The sequence below is a fragment of the Scylla paramamosain genome, unplaced genomic scaffold (assembly GCF_035594125.1).
Source record: "Scylla paramamosain isolate STU-SP2022 unplaced genomic scaffold, ASM3559412v1 Contig69, whole genome shotgun sequence".
Lineage (NCBI taxonomy): Eukaryota > Metazoa > Arthropoda > Malacostraca > Decapoda > Portunidae > Scylla > Scylla paramamosain.
In genome coordinates this window covers 310001-335266 of record NW_026973734.1, presented here as the reverse complement: position 1 = coordinate 335266, position 25266 = coordinate 310001, and the positions used below count along the sequence as shown (strand labels likewise).

Sequence of the window (25266 nt, the reverse complement as noted above, 5' to 3'; positions counted from 1 at the left end):
CCCCAGCTGCTAACTCTGTACTGGGCCTTTATCCGTCAATGTATGTAGTATGCTTCACATTACTGGGGGGGGGGGGGGGTTCCACTCATACCACTATTTTAGACGGTGGAATCAAAAGTTTTTTGTGTTATCAATTTTTCTCTTACTGACTGTCTTCAGCCTCTTTTTCATCACCACAATGTTGCATCTCTTGCTATCTTTTACTGCTGTTTTCATGCTAACTGCTCTTCTAATCTTGCGAACTGCATGCCTCCCCTCCTCTTGCCCCTCCTCCTGCAACCTTGCAGCACAAGACTTTCTTCTTTCTTTCATCCCTATTCTGTCCATCTCTCTAATGCAAGAGTTAACCAGTATTCTCAATCATTCATTCGCTTTTCTGGTAAACTCTAGAACTTCCTGCTTGCTTCTGTATTTCCTCCTTTCTGTGACTTCAACTCTTTCAAGCAGGAGGTTTTAAGACACCTATCCTTCAAATTTCAATGATTCTCTTGACATCTCTTTCAGGACTGACCCCTCAGTGGGATCTTTTTTCCTCTTGTTTCCCTTGGCCAGTGAGCCTTAAAAAAAAAAAAGTCATGTGTACAGTCCTTGCCTTACACCTCTTCTTGTATTCTATTCTAGGAGTTATGAAGCAGTCCTAGCAAGTCTTAGTTATGAAATATGTCATAGCTAGGACAGAATGGAGCATTCTTGTCTTAAATCCACATGGGATGGTAAGACTGAGTCCACCCTGTCTTAGCAGCTTATGACAGATGCTCCTGCTACCAAGATGGCCACCCACAACCACCCCAGCTTAGGAATTATTTACCCAGATAGGATATATTGTATGAATTTATGACACAGAACTCATCAAAAGATACCATGTAGATCATGCAGGTATTCTCTCTGTCACCGATCTAGTAAGAGAAGCCTTATAGAGTGACACAGAAATGTCACCGATCTAGTAAGAGAAGCCTTATAGAGTGACACAGAAAGGAGCAACCCACTTACCTCTGAAATGAAGGTGAACATAACACTTAGATATCTTTCTGCTAGGAAGATACAGGTGTGCAGCAGTGATGGCCTTGGGGATTGTTGAGAGAGCCAGCCTTGCCACCAAACCACTTGAAAACTGTGTTTACATTGAGGCACTCCTACGGGATCATGTTTGCCACATTTCACACATCTCAAAGACTGAATTACATTGAGGCACTCCTACGGGATCATGTTTGCCACATTTCACACATCTCAAAGACTGAATTACATTGAGGCACTCCTACGGGATCATGTTTACCACATTTCACACGTCTCAAAGACTGAATTACTATTTTACCCACTATTCAGTGTCTCTTCCTCCAATACAGAAAAACACAGGAAATATTTATAGAAGCTGTTAATTAGCAGTACTAAATGGCAGGTTTTGCTTCATCTTTTAGTATTTGAAATGAAGTAGCACTACACATAGCAGACGGTGATGATTGACAGTGTGTCAAGTTACATGTCTTGCTATCCTGCTGTGTCCTTTTTCCTCATTTGCTCCTTGGACCTTTCCACTATACCCAAGGTGGTGTCAAGATACACTTTTGGAATCAGTATTTTAAATACCTGAGAGATGTATTCCTCAAAAAATAAGCCAAAGTAGCCTTCTGCTGCAGTTTTGCTGGGCAGCTGAAGTAACAGCATACAAATGAGGGTTAAACAAATTGTCCACTAATAATGTACTGCACAAATAAGGCATTTAATTATCATATTAATCAACTGTAATACAAACCATTGAAAAGTATGGCTCATATGCTAAATGTACATACAATGTTCATAGGTATGTACAGGAGAACAAAACTGAATACATGTTAACATGAATGAGTGGCAACAGTTATTCACCAATGGGTGATGTCATCTGTAAGATGCATGAGTTCAGAAACTAATGCCCACTGCTAAAACTTCACATAATGCACCCACAGCACCAATGAATCCAGAGGCCCCAGCAACACCAGCAGATGAGGGCTGGATGACTGTAACACCACTGCTGGTGGGTGGATGGCTATGGTCCTCACAGAGGGCCAGACTCTCCTGGAAAGAGGGAAAAAAAAGAAATACAGGGAGGGCTTTTTTTTTTTTTTATGTAGGAGGGACACCACGGAAAAAAAATAATGATAAAAAAAACAAAAACAAACAAACTGAGATGCCAAAAAAAACAAAAACAAACAAACTGAGATGCCAATCCCTGAACAAGGTCCGAAGTAGTAGTCAAAAAATTGAAGCACAAGCATGTTAAAACCTCCCTCTTGAAGGAATTCAAGTCACAGGAAGGTGGAAATACAGAAGCAGGCAGGGAGTTCCAGATTTTACCAAAGAAAGTGATGAATGATTGAGAATACTGATTAACTCCTGCATTAGAGAGATGGACAGAATAGGAGAGAGAGAAAGAAGAAAGTTTTGTGCAGTGAGGCCGTGGGAGGAGGGGAAGGCATGCAGTTGGCAAGATCAGAAAAGCAGTTAGCATGAAAACAGTGGTAGAAGACAGCTAGAGATGTAACACTGTGGCAACGAGAAAAGAGGCTGAAGACAGTCAGTTAGAGGAGAGGAGTTGATGAGATGAAAAGCTTTTGATTCCACCCTGTCTAGAAGAGCAGTATGAGTGGAACCACCCTAGTCATGTGAAGCATACTCCATACATGGATGGATAAGGCCCCAGTACAGAGTTAGCAGCTGGAAGGGTGAGAAAACTAGTGATGTCTCAGAACACCCAACTTCATAGCTGTTTTAGCTAGAGATGAGATGTGAAGTTTTCAGTTTAGATTGTAACTAAAAGACAGGATGTTCAGTGTAGAAGAGAGGGACAGTTGAGTGTCACTGAAGAAGAGGGGATAGTTGTCTGGAAGGTTGTTTTAAATTGATAGATGGAGGAATTAAGTTTTTGAGGTACTGAACAATACCAAGTTTGTTCTGCCCCAATCAGAAATTTTGGAGATATTAGAAGTCAGGCGCTCTGTGGCTTCCCTGTGTGAACTGAAGGGTTGGATGTCTAGAGACATGGAAAAGTGCAGGGTGGTATCATCAGCTTAGGAGTGGATAGGACAAGAAGTTTGGTTTAGAAGATTATAGATGAATAATAGGAAGAGAGTGGGTGACAGGACAGAACCATGAGGAACACCATTACTAATAGATTTAGAAGAACAGTGACCGTCTACCACAGCAGCAATAGAACGGTCAGAAAGGAAACTTGAGATGAAGTTACAGAGAGAAGAATAGAAGCCATAGGAGGGTAGTTTGGAAATCAAAGCTTTGTGCCAGACTCTATCAAAAGCTTTCGATATGTCCAAGGCAACAACAAAAGTTTCACCAAAATCTCTAAAAGAGATGACCAAGACTCAGTAAGGAAAGCCAAAGTATCACCAGTATAGCAGCCTTGACAGAACCCATACTGGTGATCAGATAGAAGGTTGTGAAGTGATAAATGTTTAAGAATCTTCCTGTTGAGGATAGATTCAAAAACTTTAGATAGGCAGGAAATTAAAGCAATAGGACGGTAGTTTGAGGGATTAAAATGGTCACCCTTTTTAGGAACTTTTTAGGAATGTAGGCAAACTTCCAACAAGAAGGAAGGTAGATGTTGACAGAGTTGAAAGAGTTTGACTAAACAAGAGCAAGCACAGAGGTGCAGTTTCAGAGAACAATAGGAGGGACTCGTATAAGGTCCATAAGCCTTCTGAGGGTTATGCCAGTGAAGGCATGAAGTAGTCAGAGGGTGGAAGAGAGGAAGGAACAAGGCCTACAGTAGTGCTTTTAACAAAGGTGAAGAGTTCAGCTTTAGAGATGGATGTGATAGTAGTGCCATCTGACTGAAATAAAGGAGGTAAAAAAGAAGAAAAGTTATTGGAGATATCTTTGACTAGATGTGAGAAGTCACGAGGGGAGTTAGATCTTGAAAGACTGACACTTTCTATAAATGAAGAAGTTTTTGGCTAGTCAGAGAATACACTTGGCATGGTTTTTAGCAGAAATATAAAGCACACAAAATTTTGGTGATGGAAGGCTCGAGTAATTTTTGTGGGCCACCTCTCTATCATGTATTGCACAAGAACAAGCTGTGTTAAACCAAGGTTTGGAAGGTTTAGGTCAAGAAAAACAGTGAGGAACGTACGCCTCCATACCAGACACTATCACCTCTGTCATGCAATCAACACACAGACACAGGTCTCTGACAAGGAAGCAGTGGTCATTCCAAGGAAAATCAACAAAATACCTCCTTAGGTCCCCCCAACTAGCCGAGACAAAATGCCAGAGGCACCTACACTTATGGGTATCCTGAGGAGAGACTGGAGCAATAGAACAAGATACAGATATGAGATTGTGATTGGAGGACTCCAACGGAGAAGAGAGGGTGACAGCATAAGCAGAAGGATTAGAGGTTAGGAAAAGGTCAAGAATGTTAGGCATATCTCCAAGATGGTAAGGAACACAAGTAGGGTGTTGTACCAATTGCTCTAGGTTGTGGAGGATAGCAAAGTTGAAGGCTAGTTCACCAGGATGGTCAGTGAAGGGAGAGGAAAGTCAAAGCTGGTGGTGAACATTGAAGTCTCCAAGAATGGAGATCTCTGCAAAAGGGAAGAGAGACAGAATGTGCTCCACTTTGGAAGCTAAGTAGTCAAAAAATTTCTTATAGTCAGAGGAATTAGGTGAGAGGTATACAGTACAGATAAATTTAGAGAGTGACTCTGTAGCCAGATGGTGGAAAACTCAGAAGATTCAAGAGCATGGGCATGAGAGCAGGATAAGTCGTTGCGCACATAGACACAACATTCAGCTTTGGACTGAATATGGAGACGGAAAGTAGGAGGGAACAGAAATTGGGTTACTGTCAGTTGCCTCAGTGAGGAAAAGATGATGAGGTTTAGTAGAGGAGAGGTGGTATTCTACTGATTGAAAATTAGATCTAGGACCACAAATGTTACAGAAGTTAATGAAGAAAAAATAAATAAATAAATAAAAATAATATTATATATATATATATATATATATATATATATATATATATATATATATATATATATATATATATATATATATATATATATATATATATATATATATATATATAAGCAGTCAATTTCTTCATGTTTATGTCTGTTACATATCTAAACTCAGGAATCTGAGTGGTTGTTCTGTTGCCCTGCTGGCCCCATGAAAGCTGATGCTTTACCATATTTGGTTGTTGTGATTTTTACACTACTGTACTTTAAGTTAAAAATGGTAATAATTTCCAAAATGTAATTTTTTTTTTTTTTGTTCTTTACTTACATAATGTGTCTCCCTCCCTGTCAGGGACTGGCAGTTCTGCAAATGCTGTTAGTGACAGCATCCGTAGGACAACAGTGTAGGTGGTGTCCTCTGGAGGTCCTTCACCTGCATGGAGCTAAGTCCACCTGTTGTAATACTTGAATGCGTAAGTGCTCATCTTGAAGATTTTAATCACTGCAGTGGTCACCATCTCAGACCTGACTGCCACAGGTACTTACTGTACACACTGCTATCTATAATCCAGTGCTTAGCAGGTTCTTGGTTATGGTTATCAACTATCTGGATAAATTTTACACAGCACCAACATTAAATTACAACATGTACACAATAGCAAACTTTGGAGTTGTTTTAAGCATTGCTACCATCAGTCCAACCTAGCTAACCAACCTAACAACCTACCCTAACCTAACTCTTCCTCAACAATGTAGAACATATATTTAACCTCAACAGTGTAGAACATGTTTAAAATAATTTTTTTTTCTAGAAGTTTGGGTCCCAAAGGGTGAGCAGAAAGAAACAATTTTTATCTCCCATTATGCAACAAAGTCATTTAGGGAATTTGGTCATATTACTTAAAGCAGTGTCCAAAACATTAGTTAACTAAATTCCATATGCAGTTTACAGTTTGGTCAAGATAAAATAATAAGCAAATATGCTGCTAGTGGGCAAATTTTTACTCTCACCAGTTTTCTAATGTGGATGAAACTATTTATTTCTCGTATTTTTTTGCCTGTTTTGAATCAATATGGTTCTTGTTTTTATGGAAATCATGAGCCATTACTTTTTACTCCCTGACCCACCATCCCCTCAGAAACTAATTATTTGCAGTAAACAAAAGCAGTTAATACAAAACAGACCGATATGTACAAGAAAAAGGTAGATTGGCCCTCACAAATAAGCAGCCACTCACTGTGGCCACCAGCCAGCTGTCACACACCACCACCTAATCCAACCAAGTTAACCAAACTAACCTATGTAATCTAACAGAACGAAATAACATAACCTAACCAAACAAACCTAAACTAACTTGCCTCCCAAAAATAGATGTTTAAAAATTGCCATCAGCATTATAAATAATTTGCAGTGGGTAAATATGGGTTTAAATTACTCAATGACAATCTCTATCTGATGAGAAAAGTAAGAAAAGCCATGTTGAGACTGGTGAAAGAGTGAAAGAATTCCCTACTGTGTGGCCTGGAACCATAAGCCATAACTTCACTCACTGGCAGGAGCACTCACACCTGTTTGGTTATATCACAGCAATTCCATCCCTATAGCTCTCTAGGCCCCTGATGTGTCAACCACACCATGCTAGGTTCGCAACTATGCTAACAAGAGTGTGATAGGCAAAGCTGATGAACTCACTAGTGCCTGTAGCATGATGATGTTCTGCAGCAGCCTTGCTCTTCACGTGGCTCCGTAGGTCCTTAAACTTCCTCAGAGCTACCCACTCGGCTGACTGCGTTCACACGTGCAGCCACCTCCTCCCAAGTCTTGTTCTTTTCTGTGGTGATTCTATTGTCCAGCCTTTCCAGAATCACTGCAGCCTGATTTTACACCTCCTCCACCAAGGCTAAGGTCTCGGTGTCAGTGAACCAAGGTCTTATTTTCTTAGGAGGTTTGCTGGCCATGACTGGAATACTATGATTGGTGGCTGTGGGCACATAACAGTTTGTAAACAATGTCTCATGGCATTCTTGGTGATAACACAAAGCCTTCCTGTGATTGGCTGCCTTGTGTGTTACGTTGAATCAGTGACATATCGCCTCCGGCAGCCAATGAGCACTCTTAGATGCATCCTGATGCTTCCTCCTCTGGGCAGCAATGACTGCTGCCACTGCTGCTGCTTGATCAAGGAGTGAGGATCCACACTTCCAGATTCTAACAATGCAACACCAGACATCCCTGTAAAGGATTGACATTGATGATTGACAAAATTTAAAACCCTTTGAGGGAATGAAATGCAATAAAACTCAAGTGAAGACATGATCATCTTTATATTTGACCTTATAACTCTCCTTAACAAATGTTCCTTTGTCAAAACCTTAAATTACTGAAAGACATGTGATGGGAATATAGAAAAATGGGTATGTAAAATCTTTAGGAAGTAAAAAAAAACTTCATATGAAAGAACAAGATCTTCCAAATGAATTTATCTGAGTATGTTATGTTAACTTATGAAGTAATAATAATAATAATAATAATAATAACTATTCTCATTAAAAAAGTTATTGAAAACCCCAATACCTAAATCCCAATACCTAACATTACAGCACTTAAAGGATACATCAATACTTATACTACGATTGCAATGATGCTAATAACATACTGTACACCATGTTACAAGTGCAGATTGCTCCTTAAGAAATTAGAAAAACTATTGGGCTGTTTTGCACACTATTTACCTAAACATGTGTAGCACCATCCTCAAAAACAAAGATAATTTCTTCATCACACCTGAACTTGTACTTTGCATGAACAAAACATATTTGAATTGTGTTGATCTATTTATGTAATAATTTGCTATATACATATTATGTAACCTAACAATTTCCACATCCATACATTCTAAAAGAACATGAAATTCTCCTACTACCTCAGCATTACACTTGTTATATACCCTATCTTCTCTACTGATACCTTGATACCTACCAACATTTACAGGAAGTCCATTATTACAAGTTTTAAATTTAGTCACTAATAATCTGTCACCCTTTGTTAACTTTTCTAAATATTGTTCTCTGCCAAAATCTGTCTTAAACACCCTATAATTACTACTTAATGATTTTGTTTCAAAATTATGATGCCAAGTTACAAGCCACTGATCTTTCAATCTCTGTTCCACAGCTTTCTTCAACCATCTTGAATTAGGAACATCTTGCAACAACCACATACCAAACATTCCACAGTCATTACAAATATTCTTTATACAAGCTAACCATGGAGAAGTATAAAGCCCTAACCTATCCAGCTGCAATAGACATTGGTACATTACATAACACAATTTAGTATTTTTACCTGAAATTAGCCTAGACCAATAACCTATCATTTTTTCTTTATATAAATATCAAGTGGAAATACACCCAGTTCACCATACACCATGTCATTACAAGTATTCTTATGAACACCCAAAACCTGTTTTAGAAATTTCATGTACATATACTCTAACTCCCTAGCAATATGGTAACCCCAAATTTCAGATGCATAAGTCAATATAGGTAACACCGTGGCGGTAAATAATTCGAGTTGTATATCCACTGGCAAGTCAAACTTCCTACACTTACTTATTTATTAATGAGTACATTGCTCCTGTGGCTGTCTCTTTTAGCTCCAGCTCACCTTTGTGAAACCTCCAATTATAATTTAATAACACTCCAATATACTTATACTCTGTCACTACTTCATTGTTTTTACCACCAAATTCCAATTCATAGATAAATTTTCTCTTCCCTACTTTTGTTTTGTTACAATTTAGCTTCAATTTCCATTCATTACAATATAAATTCAGAGCAACCAGTGCCTGCTTCATTCCATCCTCACTGTCACACAAAATAACTGTATCATCTGCATACATAATAACAAATAGTTTAAGGTACATGTTTAAGAAATCATCACCAAAATTTACATAACTGCAATTATATTCAATTAATTTACTTTCAATATCATTCAAATAAAAAGCTAAAAGCACTGGTGATAAATTTTCCCCCTGTCTTAACCCTACATTGCAAACAAAGGTGTCTGAAATCTCCTGGTTAAGCATGACACATGATTTGATATTATCATACATATTTTTTATTACATTTAGAATTTTCCCTTGCACCTTTTCCTTCACAAGCTTACACCATAAACCTTCACGCCATACCATATCAAAGGATTTCTTGTGATCAACAAATAAACAAAATAGCTTTCTCTTTTTCCAGTTAAATAATCAATTACACATTTCAACAAAAATATATGATCCAGAGTGGAATATCGATGTCTAAAGCCCGCTCGTGTTTCATTAATGATAGATAAGGTGTTTGAATAATCATAAGTCTTTCATTAAGTATGGAGGTGAAGAGCTTCCCCATGCAGCTAAGTAAGGTGATGCCCCTGTAATTACTAACATCCTGGATGTCTCCCTTGTTTTTATAGAGTGGCACTATTGTACCCTGTTTACAACAGGAAGTGTACTTTGTATCTTACATTTAATTCTTGCATGTAGTCCACAGTGTACATCAGTGTGTGTGTATTAACCTAGCCGTATTGTACAGGGCACGAGCCAAAGCTCATTTTGTCCTGTCTCCATAACCATATTTATCTGGTTTGTCTTTAAACACTGTTAACCACAACTACTTTTTCCTTCAAATCATTCCAGATTTCAATAGTTCTATATGGGAAGCTGTATTTCTTGACGTTGCTTGAACATACACTCCTTTATTTTCTTCCCATGCCTCCTTGTCTGTCTCTCTCCCTGCTCCATCTGTGGTGCCAAGTCATTTCTGTCTGTTCTTTCTGTATTGTTTACTATTACTAATTTGTACATTGTTATCAGGTCTCCTCTTTCTCTTCTCCCTTGTAGTGTTGGTAATCCCATCTCTTCAAGTCTTTCTTCATAGCTTAAGTCTTTTAATTCTGGTACCATCTTTGTCGCTATCCTCTGTATTCTTTCCAGTCTCCGTATGTCTTTTTTTCTATGTGGAGCTCAAACTACTGCTGCATGTTCAATTTAGGATGTATCATGCTTATTATAACTTGCTTCATAATTTCTTTATCTAAATAGTTAAACACCACCCTAATGTCTATCAACAAGCTGTATATAGAGCTAAATATTCTGATTATGTGCCTTTCAGGTGATAGTGTGTCCTGAATCATTACTCAAAAATCTTTTTCCTCATTACTTTTTGTTATTATTTCTCCTCCCATTTTGTAATTCCATGGTCTCTTTTTACTTTTTCTATTTCCATCATGTGGCATTTTCTGGCATTAAATTCTAGTTTCCATCTTTGGCTCCATGCATGTATCTTGCCAATATCCTTTTGTAATTCCTTGCTGTCAGTTTCATTCTTTATTTTCATTATTTTTGCATCATCAGCAAAAAGATTTATATAACTATATAGATGCCCTGTCATATCATCTACATATATCTGAAACATAATAGGTGCCAACAAAGACCCTTGCGGTACCCCACTTGTCACTTTCTGCTAACTTGAATTAGCATCTCTAATTACTGTTCTCACTTCCCTCCCTTGTAAATAATCCTCCATCCATCTCAATGTTGCTCCCTTTAGTCCTTCTCCATTCTCTAGCTTCCACATGAGACTTTTAAGGGGAACTTTATCAGATGCTTTTTAGAGATCCTGGTGTACCGGATCAACCGATCTCTCACTTCCCTCCCTTGTAAATAGTCCTCCATCCATTTCAATGTTGCTCCCTTTAGCCCCCCTCCATTCTCTGGCTTCCACATACGACTTTTGTGGGGAGCTTTATCGGATGCTTTTTTGAGATTCAGGTATACCACATCAACCCATCCGTCCCTCTCTTGCACTCCATCTATTACTCTCATGTAGAAGCTCAGTAGATTTGTGACACTGGATCTTCCTTTCCTGAATCCAAATTGCTTTTCTGTAATAATCTTTTCATCTTCTCAATACTGCACCCATCTGTCTTTAATTACTATTTCACAAAGCTTGCTTACAATACTTGTTAGTGACACTGATCCATAATTTAATGTTTCCATTTTATTTCTCCCTTTGTGTATTGGCACTACATTAGCTCTTTTCCATTGCCTTGGTTCCTGAGGCATTACTAGTGTTGTGATTAACAAGTAGTTTATCCACATGAAGATTTGTATGTTCAAGTATAAGAACTGGACATGGAGATGAGTACAGCAAATGTTGGAGTTGCAAGGGATGTGCGTTCTGGAAGGTTCTTTGCAACTCGTTTTGCTCAAAACTCATCATAATTTTTTGGTAACATTAAAAAAAATTGCATATTCCACAATGTAACGCCACACCAGATCTTGTCGTACTGCTGGCGGAGGTAGAAGGGAGTGGGCCCATATTCTTCATTGAGATATGCAATGTGTCACAGTTAAGACGGATGTGTATCACAACTTTGAACACTTTTCATAATACATTTATCAGAAGTCTGTCATAAGTGTCTTGCCAGATGTAGCGCCTACTTATTTTAAAATACTACATGACAAAATATAAGGTGTTATTTGCAACATTTTATACCGTATTTGATGGCTCATAAGACGCACCTTTTCTCCCCTCCCCTAAAAAAAAAAGTGTCATGAAATGAGCCTGCGTCCTATGAGGCCAAGGTTCAGCACTGAGGCAGTGGTTGGTGGTAAGACTATGGCAACAGAGGCTCTGAAATCAAACCCCAGAAATCTTCGCACTGTAAACAAAGTGATGATTTATACTACACCACAAAACAAGTCTTTCTTTCAAGGTAACAATATATATTAGGTCATACTTACCGGTAATTTACACAGAATGACGCCAGTCAGGAAGGATTTGCCCAAGTGACCATGCACACGCATTGCATGTACCAAAACAAACACGTGGTCGGTTACGCGCCTAACCCGGTGACACGGGCAAGCTTCACTGCGTTCTTAATACTGTGATGCCGTTACTCCTTGAGGTAAGACGCACTTTCATACAATTAAAATTACACCTATCTTTTGACATTCTTATGAACAAACTTTATTAACCCCGTAGTCTCTCACAGTCGCTGCCGACGCCATATGCCAGGTACATGTTTACACCTCACAAGAGGATTAGTAAGTAGGCTACTAGCAAATATTAAAGTTTTTAGATGCAAAATATTGGGATCTAATAATGATCTAAATGCATGTGAGAGTCTTCAAATGTCAGGTGAAATACTGCACTTCATATTCAGAGCTTAAGTCCGCTCATTTATTTATTTATTTTTATTTATTTATTTATTAATATTTAATTATTTATTTATTTACTTTTTTTTATTTCAATGTCTGGCAAAACTGGATGCGTCTTATGAGCCCATGCGTCTTATGAGCCATCAAATACGATGTTTTACAAATAATTCCTGTGCTTATGTGTGTTTGGAGAAAAGGTACAGTGGATAAAACAGTGATTCATTCATTGAAATGTTATATTAAGTGCAATTCCATTAAAGCGCCTCATTGTAAACAATCATCTGAGTTGTTTTACAATGGTGAGAAATAAAATGCAATGAAAACCTGCAAAATAGGATTTTTTTTCTTTCCCAGAATGTAAGACTATACTAATTAGTAATACTATACCCCCCATACCTCATTAGCACTGAGGCACAGCAGGTGCACAACACAATGAAGTGCATCAGAAAAATATCTCAAAGTTTATATTGAATAATGAAAAATAAGAGAAAAAAATCACTGAATCTTTTACAAAACTGACAAGACTACTCTTCCTTCATGACCTGTGGTGAAGGCTGGAACTTTGCACTCCCTCAGCCCTCTCTCTCCACACCCTGATGCTCCTGCTCCCACAAGCTTTACTGGACGCATACACGGTCCCTCTTTTCTTTTTAACAGTATAAGGAGCATTTGTATGTACTCAAAAGTTGTTTTGATGATGATGTTCTGCATCACTTGAAACACTCAGAACATTTATTTTTGAATAGATTATTCCTTCCTCGGGGACGATGTTGTTGTGTTCTGGCCACCTTGGCTGCCATAAAACAACTAATTTGGTCCATAGTGCCAATCTTAAACTTACGGTTGGCAAAGGGAACAGCACTGAGCACAATTTCATTCTGCAAGTAAGCTGCTTGTATCTCTGAATGCTTGTAACTCAGACACCCACTGCATACTATACATAACACGTATGTATTTGTTTTTACTACTTGTGATGCCAATGGTAGGAATGCGTGACCCATACGCAACTCAAAGAAATAATGCGTGAAAGTCAGGAAGGTAAGAATTTATGACTCAGCGTGAGACTCCAGGATCACAAAAGTCAGATACAGTGACTCTCCTCTCATGGAGGTACTGCAGGTTGTCTCTGGCTTGCCTCACACACCCACTTCACTCAGCACCTCATCCACCTCCCACCCTCACAACCTTGCCTCTCTGTGTCTTCCGTCTGCCAGCCTGCCTTCTTTTCTCCAGTATTTGTTTTCAGTATAGCATTACAGCTCTCTTTCAGTTTCATCTAGTGTCATCCTGATCATATTTATGCTTTCTTCCCTAACACTGCTCAGCTCTTTCATTCTTTTTATTACACACCTCCCACTCTGGATGCACATCACTCAAGCATGCTACCTGGGCTCTCTCTCTCTCTCTCTCTCTCTCTCTCTCTCTCTCTCTCTCTCTCTCTCTCTCTCTCTCTCTCTCTCTCTCTCTCAGACAATAGGATTCAGTAAGTCTGTAGCAATACCTGTGATGTTTGCAACTGCACTTGTGACATAGTGAAATTTGTCTGCTGTCAAGATCTTCATGAAAGCAGAGACTAATGGGGACACCATTAAGGGAGTGAAGAGCTCCGCAGCAAGGTGTTGTCTGACACAACAAAGATGGGCATATTTATTAATGGCAAATCTCAACCCCCAGGAAGCAACTGTTGAAGATAAATTGATCCTTCTATGCACGATTAGTGAGAACAGAGCAAGGCCAGGCGATGTAGTGGGGAAGCACAGGCACAGCTGAATCCAACATCAGTCCGCCTGTGAACCTGTAACGATTATGATCGACGTGTGACAAGTGGAATCGCAGTGTGAAAAAAAAAAGAAAACATACCTTATTCATTCCAAAAATTACTGTGGTACAAACATAAGGCTTCTAGATTCCTAATGGCTGCAAATGCCTACAATTAAATCAGATTAAATCGGACTTGGAGATAATTGAAAAAAAATTGAAAAAGAAATGCATTGAAACCTTCTGTTCCTCAAACCAAAGTGTATGAAATTCAGCAAAAAACTGATTCCCACACTAAATCAGAAGGTACACTCCATGCCCCAGTCTGCCCGCCAACCAAACTGATGGAAACTTGCAAGTCAACCCAAAAGGAAGCTACTAATCTAATGCAGTGTGTTCCCTGAGGTCTTAAGGGGAGGAGGCACCTTAAAAAATTACGTTTTTCGACCCGGAGGTTAAAAATTGAGTTATTAACATCATAGTCACCCTTAACATGTCTGGCATTTTCTGTGAAAACCACAAGTTGATACCATTACTCCTTATATTTTAAAAAATCACCTTTATTTACCATTATTAAAGAGCTTTAAATGTCCCGCGCGCCACGTGCTTGCCACGTGCTCGGTCACCTGGCTTACAAATTCGTAAATTTATTTATTTATTTATTTATTTTTATTTATTTATTTATTTTTTTTAATATATGTGGAGGTTCAGTTAGCAACACCACTGATGAGCCACGAGGGACTCAAAGGAGGGCTGGCCACTGCGGTCAGTCCTGCCAGAGGTCAGAATGTGTTTATGCTCTGCTATCCAAGGCTACTTCATTTTCATTTGTATTTGGAAGCATGCCTCGTTATAATAAAGCAAAGCGTGCACGGATAGATGCGCCAAACAAGATGACGGAAAAGAATAATAATCAAGAGGAGTTGCGTTGTGGCAACAGGTCGCCACCACACGCTGCCTTTGTTTCACCACCACCACCACCACCATAACATTCTCATCTATGGGCTAAATGCAGCAAAACTAAGTATGTTGGGACCAAAAGAGTCAAATCTGTTGCCGCTGTGACCGTATTACATCACAACTTCGGGTACTTGAATCCAAGTTTACTAACTCATAGTGGGTTGGTGCCTCACAGAACACTCGCTGGGTGAGGCATTCAAGAAAGCAGAACAACAACTCCTGTACAGAAGAGGACTGAAAAGAAGCCCCATTCAAGAGAAGGAAGTGAAGACTACCAGCCAGGCAGCTGCCAATGATCCTGGCGACAAAGAGGAGCGTGGCGCCCTCTGATAAACTCACCTGCGAGTGACTAATATCCTGTCATGCAGGAGGGGACCAGGTGCCAGTTAGCCCTCAATATGATCATAAACGATGGTTTCCTTTTGGTTATATAATTATTATCCTAATGCATGTAAAATTTTACCAGAAAAACCCAACATATGGAATTACACACACTTCTCAGAAGAAAACGGCTCGTATCTCAAAACTTAAGTTTTTCATACATGAAGTGTTTCTCCCTCGTTGTCCTACAAGATAATGGAAATGTAAAGGTATTGCTGGAAAGAGGAAACAACGGGATATTTTTCCCCAAAGAGATTTTCAAAGAAGGCTCGTCATACTGTGCTAGGTTTTCTTTTTTTTGTGTCAAAAAAAAAAAAAAAAAAAAGTTTGAAGAAAAAAATCTTAGTTTTTATTTCAGAACGAAATGTCTAATAAAAATCTATCTTTGGGGAAGTGAAGATACATGTATGTATATTATCGACACTAAATTTTATAGGAATTGGTTGAAAAACAAGTGAGAAGAAATTTTATCGGTCACTTTTTTTTGGGGGGGTTAAAAAAAAAAAAAACTACAAAAACTAATCGGCGAATTTCAGCGAAAATTGGGAATTTGCTTTTGTAGGTACTAAGGTACACACACACACACACACACACACACACACACACACACACACACACACACACACACACACACACACACACACCAAAATCATGAAGATCAGACATATGAACGTCAGCTCTAAGAGTAAGAGGCGTCCACTCCCCTTAACTCGGCAGTCCGCTACACCCCCACATGCAAGGCTCACCCTCCCGTTCTACAGAAACACCTAGCACTGGAAGCCATAGCGACTGTCTCCACTACCATCGATTCACTGCACCACATGTACAGTACACGGATGGGTCTGTGCAGGCAGACGGGATGGCAGGATGTGCAATCTTTTCTCCTGACACGGAACCACCAGAAGCGTGCTGGATTGGCCATCGGCTGCCGCCTCACTCCAGCTCCACATTGTGCAAGCTGCGCGATGTCTTGGATGCTGTGAGTCTCCTCTGTCAGAGAAGCCTCAGCGGTGTTGTCATGTGCGACTCACAGGCAGCTCTTTTTATGACTTAAGAACATAAGAACAAAAGAAATATGGGAAGCTGCAAGAAGCCACCTGGCTTACACGTGGCAGTCCCAGTATGAAATATACCTACCTATTTCCACCTATCATCCCCGTCCATCAACCCGTCTAATCTTCTCTTAAAGCTCCCTAATGTCTTAGCACTAACAACATGATTGCTGAGTCCGTTCCACTCATCTACCACTCTATTTGAGAACACCTACACTATATAGGCACACGACATTGCAACACCATTCACAGACAGCACAAATATCCAATACGTAGACGACATCACACATATCATCACATATGCAGGTAAATCATAAAATATCTTCGCAAACAAAATATAAAGAGAAATGTAAAAAAAAAACATCAACAACCACGAAAACAAATGAAAAATCAAAACAAACACACAAAAATTCACATTACTGCCTATAACAATGAAAAAGATGAGGCCAGTCACCATAGACGGGAACAACATACCATACACAAAAGACGCTGAAATATTGGGGCTTAAGCTGGGCACACACGGATACTCAAAACACATAAAGGACATCACTAAATGCACTAAACACTAACATCAAACTACACCTTGTAAAAGCGTGCGTACTACCATTACTTACCTACCCAGCACATGCTCTAAACGCAATCTCTACATCACATTCACTATCGTTACAACGACAACAGAACAAAGCACTACGCTTCGTTTATAATGAAAAATACACATACACCAAAAATTCCAAAGAACTGCACGCACTCGCAAAACTAGACCCAGTCATTAAAACACTATACGCAAGAGGAAACCAAATCAAACACAAACTAATACACACACTCACTCAAGGCCTTCACGTACACAAGCACAAGACACGAGCACGAACAGGGAAGGCAACACGCCTGGTTCAAGACACCAGTCAACACTATGTCAAAGGCATCACCGAGATCATTATACACATAAACCTTTCAAAATTGATACTATTCATACACTCACATGAGTATCAGACATTGCTCATACATTTTATTTATTTATGAATTAACTCAATTTGTAACGGTGTCACATAATCAATAATAATAAGTATTGTATTTATAATGCCTTGCCTGGTTAGCAATATAAGTGTATGTATATATATATGCATAAGTGTAGCTAGTGGCTGTTGGCGGATAAGGGTGGGGCCGACATGATCACGCCACCCTACGTCACACACACACACACACACACACACACACACACCATAGAACTTTCCATACTCCTTTTATTGCCATGGATAAGTAATCAGTGGCACCTACATCATAGTATCTAAGTATTCTCCATAATTAATCTCTCCCTAATGTATTTTGGCATGTATTACTCTTAGCTATAAGTAGCTTTTCCCTTGCCTTATTTATGTAATTAGAGAGTTATAATTATGAATATATTCATGTACTGTGAGTGCGGTCAACCCGCCCCTATTTCTAGTGTCAACCCTTTTTGAAGGCGCGAAGCGTCCCTTGTGCCGGCTCCGGCAGTCTCTTGCCAGGGTGTAACGCTGTACCACGCAGAGGACATCCGTTGTCCCGTAGCGCCACACCCTTCTCCACAACTCTGTACATATATCTAAATATACATATTTTTATACGTTTACCTTTGACATTCACCTGAAAACCACAGAAACTCACCAAGAGTGACTTTACCTATTATACAAAGGTAAGAAACTAATGAACAGTGTCCAGCGGCAATTGATAATTAAAACCACTCTGGAACAAGTTAAAGACACAAACGCCACTCAATTAATTCACGCTAACTCTCAAAACTTATATCAAAATATATATTATCATTCAACATTGACGGTTATTCCGTCATTTTTCGCTCTACGACTTTCCTTCATATTTTCACCCAACCTTAATCTTGTACTCTTTACCGTCTTCTCTCACCCTCACTGTCTATTCCCTCCACAACACCAACACTAACAAAAAAGTTGTATATAGCAAACATCCGTCAAATTGTGGGTGACAGAGTGGCACAGGGGACAGGAGGTGTAGTGAGGCTTGTCTGTCAAACCCACAACTTGCCACAGCGGTCGGTGGCCAAGTCTCAGCAACGCCGACGCCACATTGTGTTTTGGGACCCACAGCTAGGCCCCGATGGCGGTACTTGAAGCGACGGTGACGCAATGCATCAGGTTACTATTACCATCTTCAGGAGGATCAAATTGATGCCTCCGTCAGAAACATAGCCAAGTTATTTTTCCCCTCCGTTGCTGCTGTTACCATTAGTATTGTCATAGTCCTGTGAAATGACGAAATATAAATGCAAAAACTTGTAGAAAGCTGAAGGTTGGAGAGCTTTATAAATAATATGTAAAGAAAAAAAAAACATTAAATGTAACATTCTTGCTTTTTCCCTCGGACGTTCAGTTGGTTTAGTGGTGGTTAGCCTGATACTTCCTTCACTTGCACCTGAATTACTGGGGTTCTCAGGGGTAATAATTTGAGGTATCACGATGAACTTCCTGTAATTCATAGCCAGTGTTGTGCTGCTTATCCTCAATGTGTTTATCAGTGTCTTCAGTCTCACTGTTATCCTTACCGACAACTGGTATTTCTGCGTCACCCACTAACACCTCCCTCCCTCTCTCTCCCACGTGTCAGTCACCTCATAGACCAAAATATTCCCGAAAACATAAGTACTCACAAAATTAAAAAGGTTCTAGTTGAAGTTATGAGAGTTTTTACGTGTGCTCTTACGGTTCTAGTGACATATTAATAAGTTTGTACACTATTAACAGGAGAAACATTCTTGGGAACCGGGCTAATTACCTCCTTGGATTAGAAAATGGTCGTGGTGAGACAGCAAAGCGTTTCAGAATAGCTGTGTCTCCCAGACTCGGCACCAATTCCTCGGTAGAAGAACAAGGCGTTAACAAAAGACTAGAAAATCTTAAGTCAAAACACTCAACATCCCATTGACCTTCCAGTTAGATTGTACGAGAAATTCCACCCAGCAGAACTTGTCATCCCCCTCTCCTCCATCATTAGCGTGTCCCTCAGGCAAAGAAAATGTCACTGTGTGGAAGACACCTTATTGTAAGTCTGGCCCATCCCTAAGACCAGGAATCTGACCACTCTGGATCAGCCTCGGCTCACAGCTATCACTCATGCCCCGCCTTGTCGTGGTCGGGGAGGGGGGTGAGTGCGTGTCCCTATGAGCTGACGAGCAAAGCTAGAGGGGGCCTCGGCCCCTGCTCTGTCCTACTTAAGGGGTGAGGGCCACCCATGCTAGCAAGGTCGCCACTGAGGAACCAGACTAAATGGTTCTCGGAGTTGGGCTGCCAGTACGGGTCAACGGTGCCGCTGTAGCAGTCCACCAGCCAGAGAGGCCACCTTTTGAGGTCGTCCTGTGTTGGATGGTTGGGTGTCTGGGCTGGGATGCGTTGCTCGGGGTAGGTCTTAGCTCTGTCGTGGACAAACTTTTGAGTCATGAGGGGCCACTTTTTCAAATGAGTGGCCCCCATGGGGACGAGGTACCCTTTCGCGGCTGCCAGCGCTCGCTCCCCTCGTAGTCCCAGTAGGTGGTTTTCCTTGGCCTCTAGAGCCATTTCATTTTTGTAATATTCTTATGGGTACAGTTAAAAGTTCATCTGTTCCACGAGGGGCGGCCTCGAGACGTGTTCCCTGGACACGAGGTAACCATGCGTGAGTGAGACGCGTGCATGTGACCGTCCGGAGACAGGCCAGTGCAGTCTTTTGTTTTTAGTATCAGTATTTTAATTTTCAACCTGCCATCTTTGCTGCTTGGAACGTTTTGCAACAGCGCCATATGATCACGATGTTGCGGCGCGATAAATAAAAAATCAATCAACCAGTCATCCCCAGCCTCATCTGTGAAGGCCCTGTGTTCAAGAGGGCTCATGATGCCGTAACCTCCCATCTAGACCCACAGCAGTTTGGCAGCGTCAGATCCTCCTCTATCGCTCACTGCCCGATCGGCTGACTGGACTGTGTTTACCAACTGATCAGAGGAAGGAAGATGCGGGTGACTCTCTCCTTCGCTGACTTCACAAAAGCCTTTGGTCTTAATTGTTAGCCACACATTCACTCTACAGCAAGCAATCAACACAGGCGGGTAACCTCCTCTCACTTCCCGGCTATCGGACTTCCTTAGTGACCGCCACCAAATTGTGCGCTATCGCTCTGTCTTATCACCCTGCTTGTCCTGACACGTGGTGTTCCCCAGGCTACCAAAGTGGGCCCTCTCTGTTTCCTCATCCTGATTCATGACGCTCTTAGGAACACAGGTCACAAATGGAAGTACGTGGATGACTCCACACCTCACTCTAGAACTAACTGTCCTTGACGACTTCCTTCACTGGGCAGGAGAGAGTGATGTCACACTCAACCCCACTAATATGACCTTGTAGTCTGGCAGGAATGGCAACTCGTGATCTGCCACCGTGTGTGTGTGTGTGTGTGTGTGTGTGTGTGTGTGTGTGTGTGTGTGTGTGTGTTGTGAAGCAGTAAATGTGCCCCCTTGAGGGGTAAAAATGTGGAGTGTGGCAAGTAAACGCGCAGGTGTTGGTCTGAATAACAATTGATCATCTGGTCAGCCTCCCTGGCTCAGTGATGAGACGGTCATTCTGCGTTAACTCCGCGTCACGATAGAGTAAATAAGAGGAAATGGTACTTCATTGATTATTAGGTGTGTGTGTGTGTGTGTGTGTGTGTGTGTGTGTGTGTGTGGGTGTGGGTGTGTGTGTGTGGGGGTATCTGTGTGCGTCTGTGTGTGCTCAAGTGTGCTCGAAGTCTATAATATTCAGGTGGTAAATCTCTCTCTCTCTCTCTCTCTCTCTCTCTCTCTCTCTCTCTCTCTCTCTCTCTCTCTCTCTCTCTCTCTCTCGAGCGAGAGCGAGAGTCTCGCGAGAGAGAGAGAGAGAGAGAGAGAGAGAGAGAGAGAGAGAGAGAGAGAGAGAGAGAGAGAGAGAGAGAGAGAGAGAGAGAGTTTACACACACACACACACACACACACACACACACACACACACACATTAGCGGCATGGTGTTCACACTCCTGGGTAATGACACCAATGCTCATGTCAGCAACTGTTTAGATCAATGACGCTGACACAAACTCATTCCTTGAACCTTTGCACTCATGCTGACGCCACCACTTCCTTTCTTCGACGCGTCAGTATATATATATATATATATATATATATATATATATATATATATATATATATATATATATATATATATATATATATATATATATATATATATATATATATATGGTGTAAAAGGACGTGTATGGACAACGCAGGTGTGGAGTTAGACCAAGTTCGGCGGAGTGAGGTTTATTGTTGCAACGTTTCGCCGTATGACTGACGGCATTTTCAAGCTAAAATATAAGAACGAAGATATAATACAAGGTAAAAGAACACATACGAGTACAATACGTAAAAACGAATAAAAAACTTATATAAAAAAGTAACAATGGATAAAATGTAAAATAGATGAAAAGATAAGGAAAAGAGGAAAATAAAATATTTGAGAAATACATATAAAGAAATAAAATAGGAAAGAGAGAGCGGTTACCTGATGTGGAAGCGTGTTGGAGGTGGACTGAGGGAAGAAGAGACGAGAAAGGAAGAGGAAAACAAAGAATACTGCTTCGAAGCGCCATATGAAAAACCGAGAGGGCAAGATGTTGGATTCGTCCTTTTTATGATTAATGATTCAAGTATTTTAGTGTCACTATTTGAGTTTCCTCTGGCTAGAATTTTGAAACCATCCACAGGAAACTGCTCATTTAAAGTACTAAAATCTTCACTTGTATATATATATATATATATATATATATATATATATATATATATATATATATATATATATATATATATATATATATATATATATATATATATATATATATATATATATATATATATATATATATATATATATATATACTCATTAGAAGCGCATCTTTTTTTCACTGCACCTAAATATTTTCTTTTCTGCCGGAGAGATCCATCTCTAGCATCCTCCTTCCAACTTACCGCCACCCTAACCCCACCCCCCGTCCCGTCTCTTTTCCTGACATGACCAAACCACCTCAAACCACCTCAGTCTCGCTTCTGGAACTTTGTCCCCAAACTTCAATACCTCACACAGGAGTGTACGTGTAGGTGCAGGATTCTTGTTAAACTATCAGTAACATCACTGAAACGCTCATAAAAAAAAGTAGCATCCTCTGGAGCCTGTTCAAAATTATATTCCTTATTTAGACTTATTTAAACTGATACGAGTAATTAAGAGTATATATATAAGAACACGGAGAGCAGAGTCAAGAACAGAGAGCTGGAGAGTGAATGGTTTAGCATTAAGACAGGAGTGAGACAAGGGGGAGTGCTCTCTCCTTTGCTATTCATTATATACATGGACAGATGCCTGAAGGAAGTGTGTGTAAGGGAGGATAAAGAGATCACGCTGGCCTATGCAGACGATGTCGCTGTCGTGACAGGAAGCCAACAAGATCTTCAAGAGGCCATGACAAGATGGAATGATGTCTTAAATAGGGAAGGAATGAGAATGAACAAACAAAAAACAGAAATAATGAAAGTTGGCAGAATAAAGGAGGAATGTAATATTTACATAGAAAACGTTAAACTGAAGCAGACCGACAAATTTTGTTATCTGGGAGTACTTTTCGACGAGGAAAACAGACAGAATATAGAAATTTTAAATAGAATACAGAAGTACAATGCAAATGTCAGTGCATTGTATCCCATACTTAAAGATAAGAATATTCCAACAAAAGCTAAAACCATAATATTTACAACAATACTAAGACCAGTACTTCTATATGGGTCAGAAACTTGGACACTGACAACAGGAACATCTTCACAAATACAAGCAGCAGAAATGAGAGTTCTGAGAATGATCCGAGGTGTGACCAGACTTGATAGAATTAGAAATGAAGAAACCAGAGAGAGATTAGGGATAACATCTGTACTGAAGATAATTGAAAAGAACAAATTGAGATGGTATGGACATGTCCAAAGAATGGAAGATACAAGATACGCAAGGAAGTTTCTGGAATGGGTTCCTCTAGGCAGGAGGCCGGTGGGACGACCTAGGAAGCGATGGATGCAGGAAGTTGAAGAAGCTACTGAACGAAGAGGAAGAAATCTACAAGAAATAACCAGAGATGAGGATTTCATGGATAGAGACCTTTGGAGAAGATTCGTGGAGGCCGGACACTGACAGGCATTGCCTACCTTGCGTCTGGTGAGAAAGGTGAGAAAGGATGTGTAAAAGGGAAAGAGGCATTGAATGGAAGCGAAAACTTGTTGATTACGAAAAGGAAGAAGGAAATGAATAATAGTGAATGAAAAAGGGAAAAAAAGGAGAATCCACGTGAATAAATTGGGAAGAAGGAAAGAGTAAGTGGAAAATGAAAGAAGAGGAAGTAGTAGGAAAAAGAAGAGGTAAAAACAAAAAAAAAAGCACAGTAGCGATTTGTTACGAAAGAGGAAATACGAAAGAGGAAATAAAGTACAAAGGAAAAACTATATAAACCCGATCACAATTCAGATTTAATTTCTTGCACGAGCTTGTTTTGTACTTTGTGTTGTGGTGGTGGTGGTGGTGGTGGTGGTGTTACAGGTGTTAACGGCTGTGGTTGTGTTGCTGTTGTTGTGTTGGGGCTGTGGTGGTGGTGAACCAGATGGTGTGGAGCTGCTGCGGTTGTTGTTGTTGCTGTTGTTGCTGTTGTTGCTGTTATCGATTTTTATATTGTTTTACAGAGAGAGAGAGAGAGAGAGAGAGAGAGAGAGAGAGAGAGAGAGAGAGAGAGAGAGAGAGAGAGAGAGAGAGAGAGAATGTTAAAGGAAACCTGGTGTGTCCTGGCGTTGACCACACTGAAAGGCAGGCATCTACTCGTAACTAGGAGTAGCCGGAGATTGTAGCAATCCGTGCCACGTAACAAGGAACATAATATACCATTTTGTCTCAATCCTTATTTATATTTCCAGTTAACATTACTCACATCAGTGCACTACACACTCTTGATCCAATGGGCATATTTGTTGCTCCAGTCCGGCACTACAATCAGACTTGTAATTAGAACCAGTGGAGTTGGCACCCCACTTTCCACACGATCAGCTACACTGCCCTCACGCTGACACCACTCGGCCCTACTCGTCCACTTGGCAACCGGTCGCCGTTGGCTGCTAACTCCTGCAACCATACATCAACATAACCCCTTAATATACCGTCATAATGCCCCTGACTATTCTTACACAACCCTCACAATGCATCGCCCGATAATGGACAGTTGTTACCTAGCCCAACAATCCCAATTCACTTTGTTCTCCTCGATAATGAACATTATTTATAGAACCCGTTAAACACACAATGGATACTTAACACTTAAGTGTAGTTATCAATGCCTCCGAATAACACCTTATCCATATACTTAGTGCCACGAAGATTACTATAGAAACAAACACCCAACATACATTTCCGTGCATCCTTTAACACACGGCCAACAGCAAGATTTGAACGAGAGAATAACCCACATTCTCCAATAGCCCGTCCTTGGGTCGACACAGGGCAGTGTCCAGTGAGCCACGCTGTCTCACAACTAAGTTACTGCATGACTGACCGCAGTCCTCTCAGTGCTCTGACCTAAGCCTGGTCACGTCTTCACTTCCTCAGTACCAAATCATCGACGCACACCTCAAGCTCCAATTATACTAAATTACAGACGACTCCTCAAGGCATCACGTTGTGGTGAGTTGAAGCACACACCAACCATACATACATTTCATTTCCCCTGAAGACTCAGGGCTCAGTATTACACACATGTATGTGAGCCAAGCTGATCTGTATCATGTTTGGCTGAACTCTGTAACAACTTTGCTGGGTCACTTATCTGAGTGCCTGGCAAACATTTGAGCCGTGCAGACATCACTGCTGCTACAA

General features: G+C 40.3%; 1 protein-coding gene and 2 long non-coding RNA genes across 10 annotated transcripts in view; 2 read left to right on the top strand and 1 right to left on the bottom strand.

The window, feature by feature from the left end:
- Positions 1 to 10332, top strand: part of LOC135098578 (uncharacterized) — a 36580-nt gene extending 26248 nt beyond the window's left edge. For 6 of the 7 annotated variants that reach the window (XR_010267129.1, XM_064000940.1, XM_064000939.1 and 3 more), the window contains one exon: positions 5305 to 5950. The gene's annotated coding sequence lies outside the window, so the exon portion shown is untranslated. Of the gene's footprint in view, positions 1 to 5304; positions 5951 to 8127 lie in introns of those variants that run through there. The other variant, XR_010267128.1, reaches the window with a different exon arrangement.
- On the bottom strand, positions 1691 to 11906 carry LOC135098579 (uncharacterized). Its single transcript, XR_010267130.1, has 4 exons — positions 11747 to 11906; positions 6646 to 7185; positions 5281 to 5405; positions 1691 to 2049 (listed from the first exon to the last, which is right to left on the bottom strand). It is a non-coding gene; the product is annotated as an uncharacterized LOC135098579 (long non-coding RNA).
- A 13028-nt stretch (positions 11907 to 24934) lies between these two features.
- LOC135098584 (uncharacterized) overlaps positions 24935 to 25266 on the top strand; it is a 5177-nt gene continuing 4845 nt past the window's right edge. Inside the window, exon 1 of one of the 2 annotated variants that reach the window (XR_010267132.1) lies at positions 24935 to 25074. This is a non-coding gene — a long non-coding RNA (uncharacterized LOC135098584). Of the gene's footprint in view, positions 25075 to 25102 lie in introns of those variants that run through there. The other variant, XR_010267133.1, reaches the window with a different exon arrangement.